General features: G+C 47.4%; 1 long non-coding RNA gene across 1 annotated transcript in view; it reads right to left on the bottom strand.

Annotated features, from left to right (window-relative positions):
• The window catches only part of LOC105515481, a 14,748-nt gene extending 11,354 nt beyond the window's left edge, over window positions 1-3,394 (bottom strand). The window contains exons 1-2 of the long non-coding RNA XR_001002334.1: window positions 3,337-3,394; window positions 838-906 (exon numbers count right to left, since the gene is read on the bottom strand). This is a non-coding gene — a long non-coding RNA (uncharacterized LOC105515481). The remainder of the gene's footprint in view (window positions 1-837; window positions 907-3,336) is intronic.
• Window positions 3,395-11,047: the final 7,653 nt, after the last annotated feature.

Below are 11,047 nucleotides of genomic sequence, written 5' to 3'. Positions count from 1 at the left end.
CCCAGCAAGTCACCAGCCCAGCAGGCCACTAGCCCAGCAGGCCACTAGCCTGGCAGGACACTAGCCCAGCAAGCCACTAACCCAACAGGTCTCTAGCCTGGCAGGCCACTAGCCCAGTTGTCCATCTTGGTCCTCACTCACTGGGTCTGCAGCTGCACCTGGGCTAGTTCATCACTCCTGTCCAGGACATGCATCCCTCGCCCACCCGCCTCTCCAGGCTTCCCTCCACCTGCTGGCTACAACATCCCCACCCTTCTCCACGCTCCCCAGCGGAGACACCAGGGCTCACCCCTGGACCCCTCCTCTCACACCTCTGGGGCTCCCAGGCCCTGCCACAAGGGCTGTGCTCTTGCCACAGATGCAGCCTGGCTGGAGCCGCGTGAGCTCCAGCAGAACACACTGAGAAACCAGCAGCTTCTCAGCCTCCACAAAGCCGCCTGGTCCAAGCCTCCATCCTCCTGTCCGAAGCCCCTGGCACAATCTTTGTCCCCTACCCTCCCTTGAGTCTGTTCTCAACACAGCAGCCACAAACCATCTTCTGTTCAAGTCACCCCTCTGCTCAAAATTCGCTCATGGCTCCAGCCTCTGTGGAGAAAGAGCCCATTCCCTGCAGTGGCCACAGGCCCCGCAAGACCTAGCCCGGCACCTCTGGGTCCCTGTATGCTGCTCCGCTCCGGGCACCTTCATCCTTGCTCCTGGAACTCACTGCCAAGTCCTTCCCTCAGCTCGTGGGGACTCCTCCCAGGCGTCCGTGTGGACCGTCCCTCACTGGCTCTCCCTCATACATGGCCCCATCTCTGGCATTCTGGGAGAAAGCTCTGTGGTGTTCTTACTCACCCCTGTCCCTCCTGCTCCTTGGATGGACGATCCTGGTCTTGAGCAGGCCTGGTCCCTGTCACCCTCGGCCTGGAGGAAGCAGAGCAGACTTCATTTGCAAATAATCATGTGCGTCTGTGGAGCCTGTCTGGGGACAGTGGAGGACAGAGCTTGGAGTGCAGGGGTAAAAGCACTTTTTACTTACTTATTTATTTATTTATTTTTTGAGATGAAGGCCTGCTTCTAAAGCTACCAGGCCCTACAGACCCCAGATGCCTAGGTGGGCCGGGCCGGAGGAGACGTGGAGAGCGAGAGACTGGGGAATTAGGATGTTCAAAAGCATTCGTGTGTATGGGCCATTTAGAATAGCACAAGCGCACAGAGGCACACCTAGAAGAGCCCCGAAGAGACCTGGAGTTTGCACCTCGGACAGGGTCAAGGAGAGGATATGGAGAACTGCAGGCCTCGGATGTGGCTGGTGGAACAGGCAATAGGGTAGCACCTGCGGAAACTGGATGGAGGGTCCCCAAAAATTATGCACAGGATTCCCACAGGGCCCAGTAGCTCCACTTCTGAGTAGCAACCCCAGAGAAGTGAAGGCAGGGGCTCAAACAGGTATTTGTACACCTGTGTACACAGGAGCACATCCACCACAGTCAAGAGGGGCAGCAGCCCAGGTGTGCACAGGCAGATGAATGGAGAAGCAAAACGTGGTGATCCATGCCATGGAGGACGAGTTTCAAAGGGAAGGAAATCTGACCCGGGCTGCAACACGGGCGGACCTTGAGGACATTCCACTGAGACGAGCCAGACACAAAAGGGCAAACAGTGGACGGTTCCACTGAAAGTGCCCAGGATTGGCAGATTCTTAGAGACAAAGGAGAGTAGGGGGCCTGCGGGGGCAGACTCTGGAATTATTATTTAAGGAGTATAGAGTTTCTGTCCAGAAGATGAGCAAGTTCTGGAGATGGAGAGTGATGATGGTTGCATAGCACTGATAATGTCCTAAATGCCACTGAATTGTACACTTAAAAAGAATTTAAATGGCAGCTGTTGTCATGTGTATTTTGCCACAATAAAACACATGCAATTGAAGTCTTTTTAGCTGTGCTAACAGTGCTCTGGTTAAGTTTTGGGAAACCCTGCCGCTCTCATCCCTGCCCACACTTGGTGCGTGTTTTCCTTCCTTCTCTCATTCCCCTCTCTGGTGGGCTGAGCATGTTGTGGTGTTACTCCCTGGGCTTTCGGGAGTTCCAGCACCTTCTCATATGGTAATTAGGCATCCTGAAGTTGCTGCTCATGTCTTTTGCCCACTTTCTTAACAGATGCCTTCTGTTTTCCTCCTAACTGGAACCAATTATTGATACAGATCCTTCCCCCTCTGGAGCTGCCAGGATCCCTCCTCAGAGTGACTGTCACAGTCTCCCTAATACCCTCCATGGGAGGAGACGCTGGTGCGGCCACTTTGGAACACTATTGGGTAGTAACTCTAACCATGACTCAGTGATCCCATTCCATCAGAAATTTATCTGTAAGTGTATATATTTGTAAAAGATATGTACGGTAATGTTTAAAGCACCATTACTTGAAGTACCCCAAACTGGAAATCTCCCCAGTCAACAGTAGAATGGGTAAACAAATAATGGTATATTCATACAAAGGAACATTATGTAACTGTGAGAATTTAGAGAATTTATGCCTCCTTTGAGTCTAGCTTCTGTAACTCACTATGGTGAGGAGGCATACTGTCTAATTCCATTCCAAGTACAAAAGCAGGGAAAACCATCCCTGCTTTTCCACATCAGGAGAATGGCTCCTGTTGGGCAGGGGGAGTAGCTAGAGTGAGGGGAGGCTCTAAGCCAGGCTCTGTTTCTTGATCTGGGCTGGTTACATGGGTATACTCAGGAAACACATCACGTCTGACGCGCGCACTTTTCTGTATGTGTGCTATTTGTCAATAAAAAGTTAACGATCCTTCCTGTAAGAGACGCAGGTGAAATACTATATTTGAGATTGCTTTATAATACGCCAACAAAAGCAAGTGTGGGCTGGGGTAGAGATAAAACTAGATTTTCAAAATCTTGGTCATTATTACAACTGAGTGATGGGTACATGGAGACTCATTAAAAACTCTTCTACTTTTTTTTTTTTTTGAGACGTCGTCTCACTCTGTCACCAGGCTGGACTGCAGTGGCGTGATCTCGGCTCACTGCAACCTCTGCCTCCCGGGTTCAAGTGATTCTCCTGCCTCAGCCTCCCGAGTAGCTGGGATTACAGGCATGCACTGCCACACCCAGCTAATTTTTGTGTTTTTAGTAGAGATGGGGTTTCACCGTGTTGGCCAGGATGGTCTTGACTTCCTGACCTCGTGATCCGCCCACCTCAGCCTCCCAAAGTGCTGGGATTACAGGCGTGAGCCACCGCGCCAACTCTTCTACTTTCATAAAATATGTCCTTAACACTTGTGAGTTGTATTTCCAAAAAACAGCTCTTCCAAAAAGGAGACAGAAATTCACTTACGGGGTCTGGCTTAGGCTTTCTTCAAAAGCTGGTATCTTTGCGTCTTCACGTAATTTTTTCAGTTGTTCTATGTGTTCTGGATTATCGATGCCCATTCCCATGGACAAAATTTCAGCTCGAACATTGTAATCAACGACAGAGGTTTTTAAATTGGAAAGGTTTGTAATGTGCACCTTGAATCAATGAAAAAATCGAACATTAGCAGGAGTCACTCTGAATTTTAACTGAAGCACAGACACTCTCACAGGGCCTCTCTGGTATATCCTGCCACGTCGGCTGCACTTCGGCGCTTGCCACGATGTGCAGGGCTTCCCATGGCAGCATCTGGATTGCTTCATACCTGAGGCTCCATCCAAATGGTCTAGGCCTTGCCCCATGCCACAGAAATATGAGCAGGTAGTGGGGGGGTGGCAAGAGCAAATCTGGGATAAACCCCTAGTCACGACCAATTTGCAAATCTGGGATAAACCCCTAGTCAGATGCATAATTCTTACATCTTTCTCATTCCTTCTCAACTATTTTTACCTCCTGAGGCTCAGCGTCTGCCCGTGCCTGGGAAAGGCCTAAGCCAAGAACCTGAATCCTGTTCTGGGCCATTTCTTCTGTTTGTCTTTTCTGCAACCAAAACATTCTCATCCATTTCCATTTATACAAAATTAAGTAAAACACAAAAATCTCTAACAACCTGGCCCTGTTGGTGGCGGTGTGGGTATAGGAGGGGCTGTCCCTTCCATGGTGAGGGTGGGGGGTGTTCAGGCCTGCCCTGCCTGGGGCGTCTTCCTAGGTGAACCCCAGGAATGTGTGCCCACCGGGGAATGTGTGGAGGAGCCTCTCTCTGTTCAAACTGGGTGGGAACAGGAGCAGGTGGAGATGGCAAGGGTGGGTCTGTTTCCCTCTGGCCGCCGTGAGCACTGCCACACGCGCTGCAGTGTGGACCCATCTGCCCGGTGGGTTTTTTTCTTTACTTCAATCTCTTTTAAATCTCCACTTAATAAAATTTTTGCTTTTCTCCCCCCAACAAAAAACAAACACAATAATATCACAGCATCAACTAAGATGCCCAAGTCTCCTCATTTACCTGCATTTGTAATCCATATTTTCTCTTCTGAAAACCATTTTCTGCTTAGTCTTAAACCTTACATCCAAACTCCCCTTTTAACATGTTAAAACTTTTCCAACCTCATAAAAATAACTTTCAGCAAAAGTTTTTATAAACTGACTCTGTTAAATCTTGTAAGTATTCATAATAAGATTTAAGTGGAGGAGTGGAGCTCTTGGGGAATAATCAGGGAGGGTGGTGCCAGCAGCGGTGGAGAGACATGGAGGCGGGTTGAGTCACGTGTCCTTGTCATGTGTCCTCCCCTCCCCCTTCCCCCCACCTCCCCCAAGGGTTGCTCTGCAGGATGGGGGCTTCGTGTGCTTTGCTCCCAGAGGGAACCCGGTGCCCAGCCCTGCTCCTGGCACATGGCAGGTGCTCAGTAAGTGCGTGGGGAATGAGCAAGTTACGAACTGTCAGCATCGGATAATGTCACATGGAGTCCTCAAGAAGCTTTGTTCAGCTGCATGTGTGTGTGTGCCTGTGCCTCACATACACAATGCCCATGTGTGCTGGGGTTACAATGTAAAATGTTCCCCTGAACAAAAACTAAACCCACAACCCAATTCATGACCCAAATAACATGAAAAACACCTCTCCCTAACAGAGCCCCAAATAAGTCACCATTTCTGTGCAGCAGTTATTCAAGTGACAGCTTAGAATAATCTGGATAATTTTAGTGGCCCATTCAAACAGATTTATTTTTAAGAAAAATGCATACTTACCATTGGATCAATCCAAACTGTATTTCCCAAAGCCAGGATCACTTTTGCAACATGTAATTTTCCAACAATTTTATGATGGATGTACCTAGTAACCTGAAAAAAGCACTTAACATTATTTTAGGTGAGGCTTCAACAAAATACCTTATTTTGTATACACCATACAGTTTGCAAAATATTCCATACATTTCATTTGAGCCTCACAGTAACGCTATGAGGTCACAGACGTCATCACCCCCTTTTGTCCACAAGGCTAATAGCAGAGTTTAGTGAGGCAGGTGTGGAAAGGAACTCGCCCATGGCCTCTTACTAGTGAGTTCCCAGAGCTCAAGGCGGGGTCTGTGCCTTTGGGACCCAACACTGTACATTTCCTTCTGTGGACATGCGTATCCCATCTCCTCCATCACCTACCAATCTGTCTTTAAAGCATGGATGCCTGTTTCTTTGAAAGCTCAGTGAAAGTGAAGTGAAAGTTGTTCCTCCTGCTCTGAAGCCATCACTGCAATAGAGCTGCCTTGCAGCCAGTGACACTGGAGCTGAGGGCCTGGTCTTTTGTGTACCCCTCCCTGAGTAAATGGCTGTTGTTTTCTTTCTTTTTTTCTTTGACACAGGATCTCCCTCCACCACCCAGGCTGGAGTGCAGTGGCACAATCATAGCTAACTGCAGCCTTGAACTCCAGGGCCCCAGCAATCCTCCTTCCTCAGCCTCCCAGTAGCTGAGACCACAGACACACACCACCACACTTGGTTAATTTTTATTTTTATTTTTTTTTTTAGAGATGGGGTCTCACAACGTTGCCCAGGCTGGTCTTGAACTCCTAGGCTCAAGCAATCCTCCCATCTTGGGCTCCCAAGGATTACAGGTATGAGTCACCACGCCTGGCCATGGCCATTTCCTCTCAAGGAGGAACACAACAGGCAGGACCTATCTAAGCAACCTCTCATGCACATTTTCACATGAACAAAGCAGGGCGAAAGGGACCTTCCCATTTCCGTCCCCCTTGCACTTGGTGAATCAATTCGAAAGAACGGACACAGGAGAAGCTTTCTGCATTCCCACAGAAGGCAGCTCCTTCAAGGGAGACTTTCAGTCAGTCATCTTCACAGGTCAGGTGTTTCTTGGGGAAAGGACTGTGACCTTCTTGCTGATGACTACATTCCCAGAACCCAAGAGGGTACCTGGTACACAGGAGACGGTCATTACAAAGAAGGAACACCACTGCCTTGTGATAAAGGCTCCTTTTACTAAACTTAGAAGAGTAAGGTTGTGTGTTTATCCTGCATCATGGAAGCATTCACTTGTTTATTTCCTGGATAATGTTTAACTTTGTTTATAACCCAAACTGTTTTTACTTTGCCAATTGCAATGACTTATTTTATGTCCCATTTGTCGAATTATGCAAAATGTAACCTTTCCTTGGAGAATCAGAGCACTTAGCAACACGACTCATGCTCCAGTGATGGGCAGGACTGGCTGCAGGTCCCTCCCTGGCCGCAAGGGCTGGGCCTTCCCACTCCACTTGGACGGCCACGTGAGCCCACATGGGGCCCTCTTCTGTGCCTGTGCCTCAGCACAAGTGGTTCTCTTTGCTTTCAACGCCCATCTGTTCTACTTGGTGACATCCTAGTTATCCCACGAAGCCCAGAGGAAATGACCCTTCCTTTGGCAGCTTTTCTGGCCTCCATCTCTCCTTCCTGGCCCATCGTCCCTGCCCCAGTGGAATCACCTGGCCTCTCCTGAGACCACCCATTGTGCCCCCTCTTTGGCTGGAGGGTCCACTTTTCCAGTTTTTTTCTGTTTTTTGATTTGCTTTCTTTAAGAGACAGGGTCTCGCTCTGTCACCCAGGCTGGAGTGCAGCGACACGATCATAGATCATTGCAGCCTCGACTTCCTGGGCTCAAGGAATCCTCATCCCTCGGCTTCCCAAAGTGTTGAGATGATAGGCCACAGCACCCAGCCTGGAATGTTCACTTTTGTAGGTGCTTCCCCTGCTTAGGCTGTGGGCAATTTATTTTACCGACATCCCTACTTTATACCAATTCTGTGAGTGTAAGCACAAGGTTAGTGGCGGTGGCAGTGTTGTGGCTGCTCAGCACCTCTCTGAGGGCTCAGCTGGGATGTTCACACACCATGGGGATCTGAGCAGACCGCGCTTTCCCTGCCCAAATGTCACACTCTAAATCCAGACAGGCCTCAATTCTGTGTATATTCTGGGTTAAATACATTCTAAAAGTCAACACTAGATAAAAAGCCAAAATAACCCACCTTCGGATTCCATTCCATTTCATTGTCTGCAGGTTTCACCCTACAGACAATAAACTCCACAGCCTGCGGGGGAAGCGTGTGGAAATGTTCTGGGAGATGTAGCAGCTGGTCCCTTGTGACAAGTCCTGTCCTGCCTTCGTCGATGAACTCTACAAGGATGTCATCCAGGGCCCAGGTGTCTTCTTTTTGTCTCACTTCCAACACCTGAACCCTGGAGAGCAACGGGGCATTGGTTCAACACAGAGATTTCAGAGAGGATTGTGCTTGCCTCAAATTACCATGAAATGGAAAACATATAAAAAGACTCCGAAATGCCATGATGTTACTCTATACTAGAAATAAAAACTAAGGTCTTCAGTAATTCAAGTGGTGGATTTTTTAAAGTATACATAGGTATAAAAACATGTACTTTTGAATAAGAATAAATCCTTTTATCTAACAACATAATAAAAATTAACATAGCAAATTAAAGTCACAAAGTTTTTTTCTTTTTTTCTTTTTGTCTTTTTTGTTTGTTTGTTTTTTGTAGAGACAAGGTCTTGCTCTGTGGCCCAGACTGGAGTGCAGTGGCATGATCATAGCTCAGTGCAGCCTCAACCTCCTGGGCTTAAGCAATCCCTTCATCTCAGCCTCCCACAGTGCTGGGATTACAGGCATGAGCGATGTCACCTGTCAAGTTTCAAAGTTTCTGAATTCAAGGCTATCACCAGGTGGCGCCAGGTGTGGATTTAAGGGAAGTGGGTGCAAACGAGCATGTGATTCAGACTGACCAGGTTGGAACAAACTATGCCAGGTATCGAGCTGACCTGACACCATGTTCGTAACATTGCCAAGGCTGTTTTCTTATCTGTAGAACAGGAATGATGCCCACTTGATAAGAACTTGGCAAGAATTAAGTGAGTTAAAGATGTATGTGTATGTTGCACGCAGTGATGGCTCAACGGGTCACGGTGTCACCATGCTCAGGAGCCTGGGGAAGAGTTTCCCACAAAGAACTGGAGCAGATTTGGGGGGAAAACCCCGCTGTCACCAGGTTCACATACACACTCAAATGGACAGAGGTGAAAATAGGAACTCAACACCATTTAGTTACCTCATGCTTCAAAACTTTACAGGTGAAATAAACAGATATGTTACCTGTGAAAAAGCGTTTTTTCTGCTAATCCATACAATCCAAACTTCTTCACCTTTTCCACAGTTGTTTTATTAGAATCCTTAAAATACTCATTCATTTCGGCATTGAGAGTTGCATAAAGATCCATGTGTTTATCAATTATACGGCCAACATAATTTGTTGCATTCAAAATATAAAAAGGTATTATCTGAAACATATATAGTAAACATGACCAGGAAACAAACTTAGTCTAAACTGGAGATGTACACACTCCCTGTATCTGCAAAAATCAGTACCCAACCTAAGAAACCAAAGCTTAGCAACGTGGATTTAGAAATAAACTAGGAAGCTAGCCAAAAAGGCAAGGCAAAACCAATACCTCACATAGTCACAAAGAATTAGAGTTTCACTTTAAATCTAATGGAAGATTTTTTTATTTTGCAAATTTCATTATTTTAAATCTTCATTATTAGGTATAAGTGTTCCTTTGTTTACCTTCTAACTGCACTTCTATAGAAATTCTTCTTAAAATAGCATTGCTGTCTCTTCAGACCTTCCGATCTTTTTTCAGGTAACAAGATACATCTTATTTTATTTTATTTTATTTTTTTTGAGACGGAGTCTCACTCTGTTGCCCAGGCTGGAGTGCAGTGGCACGATCTCGGCTCACTGCAAGCTCTGCCTCCTGGGTTCATGCCATTCTCCTGCCTCAGCCTCCCGAGTAGCTGGGACTACAGGCGCCCACCACCATGCCCAGCTAATTTTTTTGTATTTTTAGTAGAGATGGGGTTTCACCGCGTTAGCCAGGATGGTCTCGATCTCCTGACCTCGTGATCCGCCCGCCTCGGCCTCCCAAAGTGCTGGGATTACAGACTTGAGCCACTGCGCCAGGCCAACATACATCTTATTATGAGCATACTGTTTACCAGCTTCCAGGGTTATAGGGATAAAACTGTGTCCTACAGGGACCCTCAGCAATCCAGAAGTGGACAGAGAGGCCACAGCTTGCGTATGCTGGAGAAGACAGCCCTTCACAGGTTAGAGTAGGCATGGGAACCAGTGTGTGAGGAAGAAGTCAGTGTGCAGAGGGCAGAGACACCCTGCATGAAGGCAGGGAGCCCTGGCTGCCCAGAGCAGATGCCAGGAGTGAGAAGTAGGCACTTGGCAGGATGGGGGAGAGGGCCGGGCTGGCGACACCCACAGGCACCAGTGTCTGTGCCTGTGCGGGAGGAAGCAGAAGGAAGCAATAGACCTGAGAACAGAGAGCTCTAGAACAGGCAAGAGGCCCTCCCTGGAAACAGGCTCAGCCAGTGTGATAAGCGAGCCTGGAAGGCTTCACCTGCCTCCACAGTGGGTGAAGGCTGGAGCCCCTACAAAATCTCCACACTGTCCCTCCAGGGACAAGAGGGATGAAGGAAGAGAAAACCAGGTAAGAGTTCAGGAGGGGAATAGGGCCAGGGAATCTCAGAAATCTTAGACACTACATCACCATATTCATTTTATACAGTATATAAAACAACAGAAATGGGAACTCTGTGAAATCAGAAAAGTTACCCTGACCCACACCTCCTCCAAAATGCCAGGAAAACAAATTCTATCCAAAAACGAGCAGCAGCAAAGTAACAAGGTTAAATCCGATATGAAGTCATCATAAAATAACAAAATGTATTATATAAAAATAAAATAATTAAAAAGAGAAGAGCAGAAGAACCATCCCTACAGACAATGAAACCTGTTAGAAAGATACATCCACAAACAGATTAAAAACATAACCTTCAAGAAATACTGCATTTAGTTTGTTAACTAAGAAAACAATACATGTATAAAAGAGTAACAGATCAGAATTACAACAACTTAGAAATGAGGTGACAGAACGCAGGAAAGAGTTAGAAATTTTTTTTAAAAATTCAATAATGAAAACTGTAGTGGGCTGGATGGTGACTCTCCCAAAAGATGTATGTCCATGTCCTAACCCCAAGGTCACTGTGACTTTGACCTGACTTGAAAACAGGGTCTTTGCAGTGGTAGTGAAATCTGCAGACCAGGAAATGGCTCTGGGTTATCCAGGTGGGCCCTCCCTCCAATGAAACGTCCTTTATAAGGGGCACAGAGAAGAGGAGGTCATGTGAAGATGCAGGTAGAGAAAGAGCTACAGTGGCTGCCGGCTGAGACACAAGGACGCCGGGTGAGCCACAGGCCAGGTCACCTTCTGGAGGCTGCAGAGGGGCACAGCCCTGCTGACACCCTGACGTTGGACTCTGGCATCCAGGAACATGACAGAAGAAATGTATGTGGCTTTAAGTCACTAACTCGGTGGTAATCTTTTACAGTAGCCTAGGAAATTAACACAAAAGATACTGCCCTAAGGGAAACAGGTGAAAGGGATAGAAATTGTATGCTCAGGCCGGGCGCGGTGGCTCAAGCCTGTAATTCCAGCACTTTGGGAGGCTGAGACGGGAGGATCACGAGGTCAGGAGATCGAGACCATCCTGGCTAACACAGTGAAACCCCG

Source organism: Colobus angolensis, unplaced genomic scaffold (assembly GCF_000951035.1).
Source record: "Colobus angolensis palliatus isolate OR3802 unplaced genomic scaffold, Cang.pa_1.0 Scaffold107, whole genome shotgun sequence".
Lineage (NCBI taxonomy): Eukaryota > Metazoa > Chordata > Mammalia > Primates > Cercopithecidae > Colobus > Colobus angolensis.
The sequence above is the reverse complement of the archived record's forward strand: the minus strand, read 5'-3'. Positions and strand labels throughout refer to the sequence as shown.